The 19,425-nt window shown below is 43.5% G+C and overlaps 1 protein-coding gene across 4 annotated transcripts in view; it reads right to left on the bottom strand.

The window, feature by feature from the left end:
* dock1 (dedicator of cytokinesis 1) overlaps window positions 1–19,425 on the bottom strand; it is a 236,223-nt gene that overhangs the window by 215,680 nt on the left and 1,118 nt on the right. The gene's annotated exons all lie outside the window — the stretch shown is intronic.

Below are 19,425 nucleotides of genomic sequence, written 5' to 3'. Positions count from 1 at the left end.
TTACTCATTTCTTAACAGCGCCAATCAAATTCTTTCCATTTTGCCTAATTATCATTATTAAGTGCCAGCTCTAAACACAAAATACTGCGTTACGGCTACATCGTCTTAGCAAATGCCCTCGACCGGTGTGATTTCTTTAATTCAGGCCTGCAATAGATCATGAATTTTACAATTGATTAAGCACCTTATGTGACAGGTGTCCCACATAAGATGGACCTCCTGGATGAGGGAAAAATTCCCAAAATACAAATGATGCTACTTGCATATTGCCGTTTAATAAATAAATACACTGGAGAGAATATGAGGAGAATGCCATCAAATCATTTTTAACTTGTGCATTAAAATGGACTGACAGCCCAGCCTTATCTCACCATTTCATTCTTGGACTCTTTCAAAATAATGGCCCTAAGGACTCCAGAACTTTCCCAACGAAGCACCAAAAATTTGACAGCCATCGTCAATCTGTCCATTACACAGAGGATTATGCTAAATATTGTAATAATCCACATGACAGGTGTCGAAGTTTTCACTGTTATTTAGATCAAAGATCTATGTTTGACTGAACTTTCAAAAGAGCACTGATACAGACATCCACAATGGACTGAGAAGTGAGCAGTTGTAATGTCAAGTCTATATCAGTACTCTTTTTAAAGCTTAGTAAGTACATGTAAATGCAGCACACTTCTCTGGAAATAAGTAACTGCTACCACAGTACGTTTCTGTGAACTTCATGACTGTGGTAGCAGTTACTTATTTCCAGAGAAATGTGCTGCATTTACACATATGGGCACTTGTTATTGTTAGCATACCAAGTACTCATACATAGGCTATTTTTGTAATCAGAAGCCACTTGAATTTGTAATACAGCTAATGTTCAAGGTAATTAAAATTAATCACTTGTTTAATCAATTCATTTTTTAAACAATTTAAGCTATTAATTAAACTCAGTCAATTGAGACAGCTGCGGCAAATTAGTTTACAGGGCATACAAAATCAAGTAGAAGAAAACTTGCCTTTTTCTTTTAATTTTCTTTTTCGTACACCCGTAAGTACACACTTGTTTCACATTATCCATGCATTATGTATTACAGAGCAGGCACCCACATGCATGGAGATTAAATAGATTATTGTACCTTATTTATATTTTGCCATGAATTTATATAGCTGCATATTAACGAAGCTATTACGGTCAAGTACCTTGATCAAGAGTATAACGGCAGTGTCTCACCTGGGACTTTAACAAGCAACAGTGTGAGTAACAAGGCCAGTTTCCGTACCAAAATTTCAAATTTCAGCAGTCTACAGCAGATCAAGAAATTCAGGAGAGGCAGAAAACAGATCAATATTTAATTAAAATCCAATCAGACCTAATTAATTGAGCTCAGCTAGAAGGAATCCTGAAAACATAGGAGGTTTTTTTTCCCCCAGGACAAGGGCAGTGTTCCAAAATGCATGCTTGCATGTCTGCACACCACGGCCCAGACAGTATCTGCATCCAGCACATGCAGCCAGTGCTGAAACAAGTGTGCAGTATACATATATATATATACACATCACGAATGCGCATTTGCATCATTCGTGTGCTGTGAATTTCGGCCTTATATGTATGCGTCTGCATGAGTAGGTAAGTGAAATTTCTGTTGCACGTCAAAAGGGGCCATCAATCTTTTCTGACGTATGTAGGCAAGACAAGACACTTGTTGGCCACTGACGCTAGAATACAAATTCCTCCCTGGCGGCTTCCTTCTCTGTTCAATTCTGAACACGCAGCTTCAAACAGCAATGAGTCTTGGGAATGGTAACTATGGATGACGTCTGAGTCGATAAGTGCTGTGGACCTCCCACACATCCGTGAAAACACAACCAGTGAAGTTGAGCACATACTCGCCCGCTTGAACCTGAGTATCTAACTCACATCCATGCATTCTAGGCAGGTAGTATGCAAGTATGTGGTCTGGAACATGGCCCAGGGCGGAGAAATAATGCACAATGTAGAGGCCAGTGTGGCCATTTCCTTTTCATACTACACGGTGCTGATTATAATATGTTGCAAACGGTGAGAACACTCGAGTTCCACAACAACTTAGGGATCACAAAATAAGAAGCAATGTTCGGCTTGCCCTCCCTAACAATCCAGATGCGCAACCGCTGAAAGTGAACAATTAGGAACTGTACAGGAAACAATGCTTCAAATCATGTGATCTGACGGGCTAGCCAATTAAGGGCTTCTTGTGCAAAATAAAACCTCATTGTTTATTGTAAAAGGAATATGGCAAGGCCAAAACATGTCGCTATCATCTTTATTAAAAGTATTCCCTTTTATTTTTCCTGCTAGCGCGGTGTGTGTGATCTGTAACCCCTGCAGTGTGTCACACCTGTTCTTGCTCAATGCTGGCAAGACTGCAATACCACATTGTGTTTTGCTAATAAGCTTCGCTAATCCACGCTGGATACAATGCCTAATTGGAACTTCATTAGGCAAAGAACTACACAATGACAGGCACGAGGACTGCTCCTGCATAAGGGACTAAACTTCTCTGCGTGCTCCCTCTCTCTCTCTCTCATCTCTCTGGCCTTTTCTCCCGCTCTCTATCTCTCTCAAGCTACATCACCCTCTACTCCCATCTGGCTCTCCCTTTTCTCATTCTCCTTCTCTTCTTTGCCTCTATCCTTCTTTTTAAAGCCATGCCAATCTTTTCATTCTCTCTTTCTTCATCTTGCCTGTTCCTTCTCCTTTCCATCACCCTTGTCCTTTCTAGGAGAAGAGAAAGAAGGCAGAAGTAAACAAATAACTGTGGTAATTGTGTTAATTATTCTCCCCGTCTCTCTTGGCCTGTCTCTCTCGCTTGTCCTCTCTCTTGCTCTCGCATTCTCTCTCCCTCTCTCTCTCCCTCGCCCTCGCTCTCACTCTATTCTCTCTCTCTTGCTCTCTTCTCTCACTCTCTATCATTCGCTCCCTCTCTCTCTCTCTCTCTCAGGACTCACAGTTGAGCCGTAGCCCCGCCCCCAGCAGCAGTCCATCGCTGTGCTGCTGGCCAGTGCTGTCACAGCGTGGTGGAGCACAGATCCATCTCTCTGTAAAAGCAGGCCTTTCAAAAGCTCGGACTCCACTGCATCACTCCATGAGAGCCAAATTCCCTCTCTCGCCCAAACAGAGCCGCCGTTGTTTTGATGGGCTGATGATCTGTCAGTGGATCTCGGCCTCAATCAGGAAGTGCCAAGAGGTAAAACTACAAAGCTATAAAAGTCACTGACTGGAAAAACTATATTTCCAATAAGCCACTTGAACAGTCACAATTGGCTGCCCCTGACAGAAGGACTACAGTGAGTGGGGAAATGTGTCATTATAAGAACCTCAATCTTTGCTGGGAATTCAATCATTTTCAATGGGACCGTATTAATGTCTGTGCAAGCTAAACCCATCTATCTTGTCTGATCAGGCTCCCTGTCTTCTCCATTCTTTGTTCATCTATTATTTATGGCGCATCCAACAAATGCAACCATACAGTGATTCATCCTGCAGCCTGAAGTCCCAGAGGATGATGCAAAATTTGCAACAGCCTCGCTAAGGGAAGGGAGGTTTTCAGGCAACAGGGCAACCCCCCCTGCTTTGCTGCTCACTATCGACTACTCTGGTAAGGCCAGGTATCTGAAATCTGTCTGCATGAGCTACCTGCTATTCTGGTGGGAAAATCCCAGTACATATTTGTAAAGTGGTCAGTTTGATAGAAAGCAATAAAGAAACTGAGAGGCAGGCTAGGTTTGTTTCATCTCCTTAGCGCAGGGTATACCACGCCAGCATGTCCCTTTCATCTAGCTTTAACGTGTCTACAACCTTCCGGCACTAAAGTTACAGATATTTTTGTCTGCGTGGCTAAAAGCAAACTGCTGCCTCGCTGCATTCCAGGTGTCACCGGCCACAAGTATCAAAAGTGACGAGACAGGAAACGCATCATTCCGTAAGCAGAAAATTGCTGCCATGTTTGTGGTCTTTGGCGCAACGCAAACAAAGGCTCCGCCACGTCTTTATTCCCCATACACAGTAATGCCTGCGCACAGACATAGACGCTACATCAATCCCCATCCCGAAAATCCCTTTTACACTCTATAAGTAATGACAGACCAAGCGGGCCAAGACAGAATATTTGGCCATTTTCTCAGCAGGCAGTAAAACTGATATTCAGCAGTTAGGACAAGCGTGAGCATATTCCCACGCAGGTGAGATTTCCGCAGAGGCTCAACAGGGCCTCCACAAGCCACCTGGCAAAACTCTAGAGAGGAGAATCAGGAGGCGTGTTAAGGCTTTACACCGAAAGGGCAGCGATATAAATGCTGGTAGCAGCGAGGCGTGCTGACAGAGCTACCTCGGGGATGTGTCCAGCGCCGCCGAAGCTAACAGCGCGACAACTCTCCCTGGGAATAGGCCGGTCCTTGTGCTGTGAGGAAAGCTACAACGCACACAAAATGCTTTCACCCACTGCACAGAGAAGAGAAAGAAGGAGCGCTCTTCTAAGGGACTGAGATGGCCCCAATTGAGAGACTTATGGAGCACAGAGATAACGCACCTGATATAATGTGCTGACACTTTTCCCCACAACAAGCCCATGTTCTTACTGTTAAAAATCCCCTGCTCTAAATGGCCATACTGATCGCATGGCTGCACTGAACAGAGGGAACTTGTTATGCTAACTAGCTGATCCATAGTCACACCGTGTACAGTGCTTTTGTTTACTTCTTTAATTTGATTCTTTGAAGTATAAGCTGCATAATAAACAATTAATTAGCTATTTTTTCAGCAAAGGAAAAACTGTCAACTAGCATAATCAAAACAGGGTAAGAAACACTTTATTGCAACTGCTTGCTACCTAACGTAGCATGGAAAACGCAGAATGATTAATGTGACTCAGCGGTGTGTTTGCGCGTACACCAAGGGAATGTGGGCATTTTTTTCATACAGTACACAGCGTAATTTTGGTTACCCAACCCTGCTATGCGTCAAAGAAAACTTCTGATTGCGACACGAGCCGGGCAGAGATTCAGAGGCCCGTGAATTCCCATCTCCGCCCTAAAACGCAACTCCCACCCCCTGAGTTCCAGCAAGGCGCAGTTCATCAAAACATTTCCTCCACCGCTGCCCGATATGGAGGCCAACTTTTTTCTCAAAATGCAAACAACAAATCCGTGGATTACATAAGAGCTGGGGGAAGGGAGCAAGGTGTACGGTGGCCAAAACGTATGCGGAGTATCGCAGTACATTACAGTACTCGGCAAACTTTTGTGATTTTGAGCGTACATACCAAAGCGCACAAGACTTGCACAAAGGGACGGAGGAGGGAACCTGGCTGGCAACACCAGGGAGGCTGGCGTCATAATTAATATCAACAGCCTTCCTAATGGGCCTAATCAGAAGCTTCGGGATTCAGATGGAGGTCTGATAGTTTCAGTACGCGCAGCAGAAACGAAGTAGCCCAACATCCTGAAAGACTAATGGCGTCGTCCTCTCCGCCGCGGGTAGTGTACCTCTCACATCAATTACGCACCGCAACCCATTGAGTTTATCTGCAGCGCAAGAGGCGAGATAGCGCTCCGCCAATTAACCTGAAATTAAAGAGGAGAACGCTCCGGAGCGGACATAATAACCGCCGGCCGGTATAATAACCCGTGCAGGGGAGGAGGAGACTACGAGGCCCCTGCCAGCCTCCTCGCTGCTTCATAATGACGGGGCCATTTTGCCAGTAATCAGGGAAACATCTGCATGACTCACCGCTGTCACAGAGTCTGGCACACAGACGTGGTGCATGGTGTGAGGGCAGCGTGAGGAAGCATTGTTGGTTCGGGGTTCTGTTTGCCTGGCTAAAAAAGTGAGTTGAGGTAAAATAACCAACAGCCCTGGGAGTGTGTGTGGGGAGGGGGGGTTATAGAACACAGTGAGGGGAAGGTAGACTTGATTCAGAGTTGGAACACCACGAACCACCTGCCTAAATAGCACTTGGTATACTTGTCATATGGACTGCTAACAGTTCTTAGTATCAACTTTTCTAAAGTCGTTCTAAATTTTGCTATTCTAAATTTTTTCTTAGACAAAATAAATTTTTGTGCATGAGAATTAGCCAAAAAAAGAGCCTTTAGCAAAACCTCTGTTTTATTCAGGGACCAGACAGTGTGGGGAAATCATCCAAAGGGTTTCCAGAATTTAATTTCATTTGGATATGTCTGAATTTCCCTTAAAAGTCTGCATGGTTTTCTGTGAGACAGGTTCAGTTAGCAATGTACCTCCACATTGAAATCCCACATCACAAGGCTCAGGGATTTCAGTCTACAAAATCCACAAAGCCACCGATATAAAAACACACTGATGCAAAAATTGCTTCGTTGCCAAAATATTTTTGTAAAGCATCCTAACCGATATGGAAGCAACACTACTACTATTTTCTGCTCTTAATGAGAAGATAATGCCAAGCAGATGGACTGGCATGATTGACTCCGTGCTTATTTTCTCGCTGAGTTCCACTGCATTCGTCAAGAGAATACTTTGCGAGAGAGATCCTGTCAAATACACGACGGAACACGACGGAGCTCCATCGCAGAATTATTAAACAAAAGGCCAGCGTGCTTCAGACTATGGATTCTGGCAACCGCGGGACAGAACAACTCGAGGCAGTCAACTTTCAGCCGAACAGGAGTTCCGAAAAAAAAAGAGAGAGAGAGAAAAAAAGCAAGATAATGAGATGAAAGAGGAGAGCGGCGTCGGGAGGTTTGGCTCGGCGGCGAGAGAGAAGGTCACGGGTCCGCGGTGTGAAGCGAGGCTGCTCCGAGGAGCTTTCCGTCCAACACGCCTACGCCGCGAGTCTGGATGAGAGACCGAAGACGGGAGAACTGGGTTTGTGTGAACTGTCGTCTCTACACGCAAAGAAGCCGAAGAGCTCACGCGTTCAGGGGACTCCTGGACGTAGGCCCAGACGATGTTCAACGCGGGCAGGCGTCCCCGGGTTGCACAAAGGTGACATAAGACCCAATGGTATCGTTCCGGTACAGTTGCCATCCTCAGCATCTTAAACTTAATGTGACTAAGCAGCACATATTTAACTGGCCGCATGGATATTTATTACGTGCAATTTCATTGACCAACACCAAATTAAAACCGATACATGAAATGCCTGTTAATTCTCACTGCGTATGCAGGATTGGATAGCTTCACAATATAGCCTAATCCACAGGTGAGCCACTTGATTGTCTCAATGGTAAATGTGAATACACCAAGCTATTTTCAAAATTATTAGCAAACACAAAACCTTGGAAATATTAATAAATGCGTAAGAAAGAGCATTTGCTGACGTAGTTAATGTAGAAGGACATCCGACTGCACTAATGTGAACCAATTAATTCAACGAGTCAATCTTCACCTTTCTCTTACGCAGCACAAAACGGCAGAAATTAATCCCCCTTGTGCAAACTGCGTCATTGTTTCAAGCAGGGATGTGCTTGCAATCCTGTGTGGTTTTCAGACTTGGGATGAGCCTGGAAGCACTGAGCTCATTTACTTTTGAACGTGCTCCCTCGGCTAAATTAGGCAAAAGTTGTTCAGGCATTAGTTACAGTTATTAGACTGCATTATCTCGAAGCATATTAATATGCTGACTAATAGCAACTCCGTAAGGAAGAAATGTGCGTAATTGTCACACGCTCCCCTGCTTTGCTCGCTCTCTTGCTCTTTCTTTCTCTCTCACTCGCAGGTGCCAGTTGTTATCCCTGATTGGTTTGTCTATTTAAGGTTCCTGGATGCCTGGGCGAAGAGGAAAGCAACCCCACTTGTGTAGTAACTGATGTTAGCTTCCGTTAAGGTTACTTGGTTTCCTGTTTTTTCTTTTGGGGACGGGAATCCGGTAGTCCAGTTGTGTATGTCTTTGCTTTCTCATTTTTTTATTTTTTTTTGCTTCATTTCCTATTTTTCCCTTGTGGTTCGTTTAAGGTAAGCCCTGGGTCCAATGACCCATTGTGTGGTTACACTAGGAGCTAGCCATTCTTTTGTTCTTTTTGGCCAGATGCCTGGACTCTTTTTCCATATATTAAAGTATTTTTGCATTTTGTAAGTAAATAAATGAACTTTTTTAACTCGGGTCTAGCCTCAAAATAGGTTATGTGCCTCATTATTGAACGTGTCAGGTTTGAGGACGAGTACAGTATTTCAGACAGCATAACATTAGGTTTATTGACTAGGTTAGGTAAATAGGTTTATTGACGCTTTTCTACGAATGGCTAATGAAAGCATTGCTGATCTGAGGGACCTAGAGAACGTCATTGAATTCATTTTAAAATAAGGTAGTACAGAACCAGGAATTAAAATAGTCGTGTGTGCTTTTCTCCAGTGTTTGTTTTTCCAATGATTAAACAAACCAGAACTACAGTGCTCTGTTAAAAATGCATTATCTTTATTTATGACAGTGCTACCGGCATTTTACATAGTTCCCACAGGTTCTGTACACCATTGTTATTTCTGGTAACTGGCATCCAGCAATTTAATCAAATAATGACTTGCTTAAGGGGTTACAAACTATGGATTTTGTACATTTTTTGGTAATCCGCTCAGACCATGTAATGTCTTTTTAACCAATCTGTGGCCGCTGCCGATTAACAGGAACTCTTTCTTTTTTTTGCTACATTCTCTTGGCCTGGGTCTCACTGGGTTACATCTCTGCTGTGGAAGATATCAAATATCTCAAACTCTATTTCCATTTCCTTTGCCACAAAGGGACAATCTACACAGAGGAAACATCCATCTTGTAATGTCGAACAGATAAAATAATTCACAAAGATGCACTCTGACCCAGAGAATTCTATTTAAGATGTGCTGCTTCGACCGCCATGATACATCAGCGCCAGTGCTTCATCGCCCGAAACAGATGGCGATGGAAAAGAGGCCCAAGACCCACGTTTGAACCAAAGTTTCAATGGATCAGGGAACAGAGAATTCAAAACCTGCCCCTTTGCAAAATGTGAGGGATGTGGGAAGAATCAAAATGCCATCTCTCTTTAAACCAGATCAGGGTTTGCCATTTCCTAAGCGGTTTTACAAAAAAAAAACAAAAAAAAAAAACATATAGTGGTCAAAGCCAAGAAATCAGATCTCTCGAACACAAAACAATTCCAACAGATTAAATAAATGAAACTTCCGGAATCCATCTGTCATCGTGAGAGGGCTTGAACTGCCAATCATACGCACTGTGTCATTCACCCTTCCGAACAGGAACAGAACGACTACTGCACCGCAGGCGGAATTTTAAAAACCGTACTGCACAGAGCCTGTCTGTGCTCAGGCTTCGTAAAAAAAAAGCGGTTAGCGGAGGACACGTGTGAACAAAAGGGCTCCTTCATCAAACGCCGACAGAAGCGAAAGTGCATCTCTCCTGAGCAGACGTTCATCGGGGCCCATCGCGGCCCGCGGTGACAGCCTCTCCGTCGGTCGGCTCCGAAGCGCGTCTCTGCCGCTTTTAAAGGTGAGCGATGCACATCGGAATCAGTACGCGGGGAGGGAAACGGATCAACAACAAAAAATTTAAACTCCACGGCGGTTCGATTCATCTCCATCTTCCCGCTGTCCGTATAACGCACCTCCGCCTCATTTCAAGGTTCTGTTCTGGGGGTTTTTTTTTTTCCACCCCGACTGACTGAATATTTCAAGCCTTACGAACTCAACCGCGTGCACAGCCATTTTGAGCACGGACGAAGCGTGCAAGGAGCCTGTGGTCATGTTTACATTTTAAGTAGCAGAAAAACCAGAAGGCCAGCAGCAGCCCACAGGCCCTATAAAACACACCGCGGCACGCAGCAGACGATTGGCTCTTGAGCCACATGTTGAATAATTTCGGCACTTGCAAGACCATAGAAAGACGGTTACGCCTCATACGTTAGCTGGAGCCATTTCAGTTTTAACTTTTTTTTGTTTGGTTCAGCTTTTCCGTGCAGCAGAATCCGCTTTCTTCCACAGAGCACTAACACTTTTACTACCTGGATTTTCTTTTTCCCTCCCAAATCTCTTAAAAATCAAAGTGACCATACACTGCCCCATTCAACCCAATATCACAGCCCCCAAGTATCACAAATTAAAAGAAGGCTGGTAATGCTTGCAACAGGATGCATTGTTCTCTTTACACACAAACTAGCACCTAAATTAGCACCTGGGGAAAAAACAATCTTCCGTAATTCTTTGAACAGCTATGCAGTGCTTCCCTTTCAGTTCCTTTCAACTTGCGAGGCATTGACAGACCCACATCTTTTCCGTGGTTTCTGCACTAGAGCAAAGTGGAGTTATTTAAACCAATCTGCTTCCTGGACCAGTCAAAACACTGAGAGGACTGACTCAAAGCAGGCAGACCGCTTTAAAGGACCAGCCATTCAAATAACACAGATGCAGATAAATAAAACTGGTCAATTACAAAAAGAAATATATCCAGACTAAAAAAAACATTAATGAAATGAAACTGGGTTTTAAAAGAGATCATACCCCTGAAGACAAAAGAATGAAAAAACATTTTTTGTTGTTGATGGTGCCATTTCATACAACTCTAATTAATTAGCCCAATTTTTGAATCACCTCAAAAAAGGCAGAAAATGAAATTTGTGAATTTCAACAAATTCATTTATTTTGCCCCTCACAATGAAATTAGCCTTTTTTTCAATGAATGCAGACCACTGCATTATCTATCTGTCCAGCAGTTGGTGCACATTAGTAGGCAGATCTCAAACAACAGAGGAGCTGCAGTGCATGATGGGTAAGTGGAGAAAGGCTGGAGAAAGGCCCAGGGAGACAAAACGGCTTGTAATCTCACACGCTGCAGGTATGTCCAACAGATATTTCACACACCTCGCTGCTCTCAACACAGGGATATGCTGTAGAGCATGCCTGTGCAATCTCTCAGTAAAACCTGGAACACGGATGCAGGAGCTGGCTTTCGAATTCATATTCTCTCACTCATTATCTCTCCCTCTCTCCCCCACACACACACACTCCTCCCACTTAAATTTGTATCAGGCACCAAGTACTTGGTATGGAAAACAGTCAAGGTGTGAAGATGACAGTGACTCATTGCATGTACACGAAGAGAAGGTAATTATTAGATTTTTACAGGAAACGACATGACATGCATTTATTATGCTGTGTCAAAACTCAAGATTATAAATCTTAGACAAAGTGAGACTCGCACATTTGATATAGGCCTAATGCTCCAAAAATAAAGATTATACATCAAGGGTTTTTCCTGGCTCAAAATAGAGCTCAGGTGGTGACTGTGACAGCAACAGTGGTTGGTCCAGCTTTACTGCCACCATCCCTAAAAAGACAAAAGGTTGCACATAAACCTGAAAGCAAACAAAACTTAAAACTTAAAATGCAGTATCATAATTAGAAATGGTCCATCTATTTATGGTAAATTTGGTAGTGAGAGTGCCTTTTCTCTTAGTCGGCGTAGGCTGTTTGGAAACTCACAAAACGTCCCTCAAAAGGTCGTCCGTGAGTGAGTGACCACAATTTGCCATGCATAGCCCTTTGCTGGCCCGCCTAAGACATTTCAATGCCGGAAAAACCCTATACATCCATATTTTAGAGCACTCAGACAATGCAAAAACTGACAAAATATAAAAAAGAATTAAAAAAAACATTTTACAACCAAACCATTTCCCCGCCCTCAGGGTAAGAAACAGCTCAGATTTTACTTCATTGCCATTTAGACTGGGTGCTTCAGGCTAATCCCCAGGTTGATGAATTCCATGTTCAAAAGGTTGCCAGTGTATTATTTCTGAAGGACCTTCCACACACACACACACGCACACACACACACACACACAAAGGTAATCCAAAGCCCGGGCCTAATTTGTCTGGCCAACTGACACCTTACCTCCTTTCCAGCTTACAGGCTGCTGTTCTAATTGCCGAGGCAGTCGCTTTTCAACATTATTTCAGCGGGGAAGCCAAACAGGCAGCGGCGTGGGATTATTTCCCACAATGATTAAATAAAGCATCTGCCATTCCTCTTACCGAGGATCGCTCAGCAAAACCTTGTGCAGTAGTGCTGACGCGTTACAACACAAGAAACAACACACGCCCCGGAGCTGACTGGCAAAGATGGCGGCCATAAACCCGCCAGACACATTCTGGGGAGAAGGGGGGAGAACGACTTGAAGAGTTAAAGAAAAAAGAATAACTTCCATTTTTTTTCTAACTGTAAAACTTTCTACATTTACAATTTAGTATACAATTTTTTTTTTTTTTTGATTCAAACAAGCGGAAAATACTAGATTTTGATTTACATCGACGTTCTAAAAAGTCTCTACCAATGCTACCGTAACCAGACCAATGCTTTGTAATGATTCACAGTGTCCGATCGCTTCGGTTTTCCCGAATTGGCTACCAGGCTCTAATAGGTTTACTGGTCAATGTGCTGCATGTAGCGTACGTCTCATTAATCAAAATGGCCCCCGGCCTGTCGTTCGATTTCAGGAGGTCTCAAACGTGTGATGGGGAGGGCATAACATAACAGATGCTGCGAGAGGGCCTGAGTCATTCGTTTTTACCCTTCTTCCTTGTAGCTCGTTTGCTTTCTGGAAGTGGGTCAGCGGAAGGCCGTTAAGGGTTTGATTCAATCTTCCCACTTCGCGGGTTCTCAAAGCTGAAAAATTTAGCCGGTCGCACTACATTCTTTGCACATCTTCGCTGGCCATTACATTTGCGTAAAGACAAGTAGAAAAAACACAAGCTTAAGCGAGAGAGTTAAGGGGAAACTGCACCGCGGTCGGATCAAACGCGCGTTTCGGCGACGAGGTGCGCGAATGAGGAACTAGCGTCCCCGGCTGCGCGGCTTCGGAGAAGCAGCGCACCGCTCCGGTAATTCACTCTGAGATAAGACTCGCTCTGTCCCGAAGACTCAGCCTCATGAATAATTCAGCAGCTCGTTTTAACATTGGTATTTCTAACCAGCGCTGCCAAACATGATCAGGGTCGAGGAAAAGAGCAGAAAGGGCCTATCAAACGACCCCGAACGCAGCGCAAAAACTGCGAAACTTTTCCCCGCGCAGCGAGAATCCGCTCCAAACGGAAAATTGGTCATTTCTCCGAGGCGGCTCAGGACATCTGTATTCATGGCAACGGTGCCGTGAAATGCTCGCCATTTCACAGTGCGTGCAGACCCAGCATGAATTCATCAACAGCTGTACTAAGGAATAAAAAAAATAGACTCAATTTGAAGAGATTTACAAGGCAAAGGCAGTCTCTTTGTTTAGAGTCTGGATGAGCCCACACAGCTGATCCAAGGTTTTGCACTCCAAGAAATAATATGGAAACTGTCTCTGCTAATGCTGCCTTCGGACTGCTAACAAGGGCGCGTAGCAATAACACGCTCGTAAACACTCGTAACGTCTACAAGTCTAGTAGCCCAGCCTATAAAAAAAAATGGAGGAGAGGGGATGGAAGAAGCTAAAGGGCGGGACTTTGTGCAGCGCATGAGCTCCAGTGTGTTCAGCAAGACGACGGGACAGCGACCCGCACACTGAAGAAGCCAGCGTGGGTCTTCAAACAGATGCACCCCCCCCACTCCCCCCAGTCGCACGTAACTGCGGTAGTGTTCAGTTTTCCTCTCACGGAGCCAGGCAGAAGCTCATAAACGGCTCCCGGGCTTTAATGGAGAGCTCGGCCTGATTAAAAAAAAAAATAAAAAACCTTTTTTTCTCTCGTGACAGAAAATGATATTCCTTTGTTATTCAAACTCCCCTTTCTGACTGACTGACTCCCTCTCCCTCTTTCTCTCTCCTACTCTTTCTTCTCTGCAGCGTTACTGCACTTAAGGAAAAGTGTCTCATTGCCTCTTGTCTATTCAGCCATTTTCCTAGATAGTCCCATCTTCCCCAGTGTTCAGGCACAATCAGGCATCTGGCTGACTAACTTACTACACAAAACCAGTAACTACATCTCTCTGAATACATGTCTGTGCATATATCGCTAATATGTATGTACATGTGTACATTATTGGGACAGGATGTTGCTAAATTTAAAAAAGCTAGTAGCATTCTTCATGGTATCAGTTTTCTATTACACAAAATTGCTCAAATTCACATTGCTAACAGACATAACAGAAAAAACATGTTCATCACATCAAGAACCCGACAACTGCAGTTGCTATGCAAACAAGAAAGGCCCATTAAAACTGAATGACCCTTTTTATTTGTTAAACTGCAGAGGACTTCATTTTATTTATGATTTTTTTCCCTTCCACATTAAACAGCTTTGCTTCAATGAAACTTGTAAAGGCCGAACAGAGAATTCAAAATACATGACAGGAAGATACGCCATACAGGCAGCAGTGGTGAATGCAATTCAGAGGATCTTTTGTACTTATGCAAGGCAATGCACTAGTTATGTGGGAGACAATCCTTCACAACAGGTTCAGCACAGTGTTTCCACTTGAATAGCCCTTTGTATGGGTGCTCTCCCCACCAATCCCTGACCATACAACAGTCCAGCCAGCCAACCCCAGACAGAGACATTATACTCTGACAATTATCGATAATCACAGAGAAACTGCCTGGTTTAAGCCATGACAACATCTTTCCTAATTTTATAGGACCACGGACAACCATTGAACAGTTAATGCAGTGCACCGATCCTCGGAAATTGCTTAACCTTTTAAGAGATTGAGGTTCCACAGCAAACAAGGTAATCCTGGCATTAGAAGCAACCACACCGGTACACTGCATTATTCATCAAGAGGAACTTTCCCCCGACTTTCACCAGTCTCAAACTTTACTCTGTCTAATGCGCGGCTGTCATTTTAGTAGCGTCTTTCCATTTACTACGAGCATCTCACGTGTTCAAAATGGGAAGCGAACTCGACAGGCTCACCGTGCGGCGCTATCTTTTACCGATTACCCGTCACTTACCAAATTTAAGATACAGTGACGGGGAAAAAATATCATAAGTCATTCGTCATTTTGACAGACAAGGAAATGAATTGTTCCGATAACGAGATCTGGAATTGCGACCAACAGGCCTAATGGAAACAAACTTCTGGCTGCATGCCGACGCCTTGAAACACCGCCATCTGGGGAAGGAGAGAAGAGTTCCACCCCATACGCCCACCCCCAAAATGAGTCACGACAAACATGACACTTTGCATAAGCCAATCTGATCAAATGGAGCGATACCTTCAGACAGGACAAATTAAATTGTGTGACAACAGGCGCATAATAACTGCAAAAAGAAATTTGTGCTAGCTACATCAGGGGGTCGTCACTACTTAAACCACATTCATAATAATGCATTGCCATTACACCATGATACTAATTTGAGACAATATATGTTAAGTTACTTCAGAAACCATTTTAAATAATAGGAATATTCAGACTGGCATAAAATTTTGATTTAAAGCATACCTTCGCAACCTTAGTTTATTTGACATTTTGACTGATAAACTTACAGAATCTTTGACAAAAAAAGGAAATTTACGTTGACCGATTTTAACCGTGTCAGTCTCAAATGAATATAAAAAGGAAAAGGTACATACAGGGAAATCTGATGGCCTTATAAAGGGACATGTCAAATGCAATAATCTTTAGAATAAATCATTACCAACTTTACATTTTGCACGAGGATCTCCATTAATGCCCAACAGTCCTGAAGTAACATTATCAGAAAGCCATGGAGAAGTTCCTCTCCACCCCCCAGAAATATCAAATGCTTTATGCACTTTAACCTTTACAAAAATGTAGTGTTAAACCAGTCCCCCAGCTATTTCACATTTAATCAAAAAAATGCAAAATTTCACCCACACACACATACACACAAGCATGCATGCACATGCACGCACACACACACATGCACGCACGCACACACGCACGAGCACACACACACACGCGCGCACCTACATCATGTGCGAAGGCTGCAGACAGGCCTCTTTTTGTTAAGGCAAATGCTGCCTTTATCCTGGCCGGAGTCACAGCTGCACGGCAGGAACTCCGTGTGCCGGAACTCGACCACAGGAAGAGGCATTTCCTTATCGCACAAACCTCAGGCTTAAATAGCCGAGGCTCTGCTTCAACATCCAAAAATACACGCTCCTCGCTGCACAAAGAGGATCAAAAACCAAATCCGCGATCGTCCGGCGACCGGCAACCGCTTCTACCCTGCACATAAAATTTTGTGAAGCAGACTTGGACCGTGAATGATCACCAGGGCATGCAAGGTGTCCAAAGATTAAGTGCTGCACAGATAAGGGGTTTTAATACAATGAAATAGTTAAACCCGCTGCAAAAAGAAATTTAATTATTCAGGTGCATATGACAGCTGCTCAGCGGTCACTATTATAAAACCTTTCTGGCGTCCAGACAAACAGGTATCAAAAGCAGCCTTCAGAACCAGGAGCAGCATCTTTTCAGTGGTATATTACCTACACAGAACAAGGAAGAGATTCACACAATAAAACATGAATGTACTTTATATTAATTTTAGCACAAATATGTGTGTAATGCTTTTCTGGCACTGCGTCTGAACCACTGCAGTCATTGCGCATTCCTTTTGATCTTTTCTGCTTTCGTCAGACATAACAAGCTAGAAAACATGCATACGTCAAAATTAACTTCGGAGTACAGTTACATCTGATAAATGAAAAAGATCTCACACTACTGCAGGCCACCAAATCACACGTAAAAGAACCTCAAAATTCAGTCCATTTCCTTTTGGCCTACTCTTAACTGAAACAGCCCATGCAGAAACCTCATGGGAGGTCTTAAAAACAGCACGAAAATCCAAAGCACAAACAGAATTCAAAACATTTCTGTGGAATTTTTGACTTCGGAGCCACAGGAAGTTCATTTTTAATATACATTCTTTGCTTTAAGGTAAGACATCTGCCCCCGGAGATGACATTTAAAAAGTGCATAATTCCCACATCGTATGAAAGGACAGAGATTTCAAATGAACAAACGCTGAAATTCCAAAGCGCGAGTTGACACAGCTAAAAGCTTTTCACAGAGAACCTTTGCCCCTTTGAGATTTCAGCTTGAGCTATATCCAGACACACAGCGTGTTTACAAACGCAACTGCAAAATCATTTACCAATACGTGAGAAACGTTTAAAAATCAACCAGTAAAATTAGCAAACATGTATTGTTTTGTTTCCTCTTTAATGAAATTTGTATAAAAACAAGCTGCAACCGAACGCAAAATAAATCACTTGGCGAGCATAAATCGGCAAGCGTAAATCTTGCTAATGACCTGCTTTCTGGAACATTCCTCCACTGGCCTACTCTCTCTCTCACTGGCCCCTCGGCTCACCTGTAACCACAATAAAGGACAACCCCTGGACATGAAAGCCATTTGAAAGAATCTCAAGGGGAGCACTGCAGTCCTAGACTCTCATAAGGACTTAGCCTAGATGGAATCATGGCTTCAGAACTAAGTGCGGGGAGCATTATTTAACAACATCAACTGAACTTTCTCCCCTCGAAAAACTAACACACTCGGTGTTTTTCCATCTTAAAAACAAAATTCTTAAAAAAAGAAAAGATCCTTTTAAGGAGATAAAAATCTCAAAGAAGATGCGATGTTACATTTTTGTCCATCTGACCCAATGTTGATGAAATAAGCTTTGGTTGCAATCTATCGATCAAAACACTTGTGTGTATTACAATTCAAACTAGTGTCAAATAAAGTTCACACATAAAGCTTATTCAATCAAGATGTTATTTTATGGGGAAAACTCAACCATTGCTGCTCGTATACAATGCGGGCAACGAACGAGCTGACCAGAGCACTGGCGCTGGTTCGGAATATGAGAGAAAACGCACTCCCGTTATTTAACTTCCAGGTGAAGCACAAGGGTTTTTAAACAGGCCTGAAGACCGCACCGGCTGCCGTTTTTTCGCTTTCCTCGGTTCCTCAAACCTTTTTTTCAGACCTCGGCCCCGAAACTCCAAAGCTCTCCGCTTAGGAGAAGTGAGAGTCGGACATAAAACAAAGAACCTGAGCGCACGCACTGGCCTGCCAAACATCATCTTCACTTTCCCTCCAGTGCAAACTAAGTAATCAAATGAGGGTTAGCGGGGCCATCGTCGCCATTCATCACTCGCACCGTCGCGGGCTTTCCCCGCTTCATCCAGGGAGAAACGCCACGAAAACTCACCGGTCTCGCTTTAAAACGCGAAAAATAACAAAAACAACACACGCCGAAAATCTCAATAGGTGCCAGACAGACAGTAAATCATGATAAATAAAGGACAGTCCGCACACCGTATACAGCTCCCAGGGCTATTTTTTACAACACGGCCCGGCGTGCAGACGGCACCGAGGAGTTCTCATTGGCTTCCGTCAAGTGAACCGAAACACCGAGGGCTGACTGACGATTGATATATTCACGGCAATAAATTTCTACATATTTCACCACGACCGGTCTCCCTTGAACTTCCGCAACAAGAAAAAAAGACAGATAGGCTAATAGAGATGGAGATGGAACTTTTGGGTGTGTCTTTCCGTGTACTTCTCGCAAACTGACCCAGCTGTAACCTTTGATGTTGTCTACTGTTACACGTCTGACGACACCCAGTATTTCTACACACAGGCGTCTGAAAGGTTGTAGATGTTCTGTCCCAGAAGCAGAGGACAGCAACTCTGCATCGTCCGGTGAATCCAACGACAAACTTCTCTCCTCATCTTTTTATTTTCCCTCCCAAACAGCACACATCTAAACGGAGCATTGAGCCACATGCATCAATCTGTCATGCATCCTCTAAACCCCCTTCATAATACTGCCTGGAGAGTCCAGGATGCACTTGAGCCTCATACACACTAAAATGTCCACTGTTAATTCAACGCTAACAGATAACAGTTGGACCCACTCTGGACCAGTGTGACCAAATGTTATCTGTTAAGTGTTGAATTAACACTGGACTTTTTACTGTGTAGCCAAACAACACCCATTATCATATAAAGAAGATGCATACAAACTACTGCATGGTGCACAGATGATACAACGTGCACAAAGGCCACAGGGTTATTTTGAACGCCTGTGGTATACCCTCTACACCAGAGCTGCACTATATACTGGCCTCCATTTCCTTTTTACATACGAATCATTTTGGCTTGTGCATTATTACCATACTTTCCATCATGACCATACTTTGCCGATGAATAAAACAATTAAGTATTGACTCTCTATTCTCTAACATTGTCCCGTCTGTTTTCAGAAAGGACGGAATGAGGAAGTATATCACAATTACAAAAAAGGCACTGAGCCACACGCATCACAATTACAAAAAAGTACCAAACATTAGAAGCAGTGCTCTGAGATGGCTACTGTCTTGTTAGCCGCCTTAATTCTCTTTGGGAAACTGGTTAACAAGCAGGAACACTGATTAGTTTAGAATATTACTACCACAGCAAAACAC

Source organism: Anguilla rostrata, chromosome 2, assembly GCF_018555375.3.
Source record: "Anguilla rostrata isolate EN2019 chromosome 2, ASM1855537v3, whole genome shotgun sequence".
Taxonomy (NCBI): domain Eukaryota; kingdom Metazoa; phylum Chordata; class Actinopteri; order Anguilliformes; family Anguillidae; genus Anguilla; species Anguilla rostrata.
This window is presented reverse-complemented; position numbering and strand designations above follow the sequence as displayed.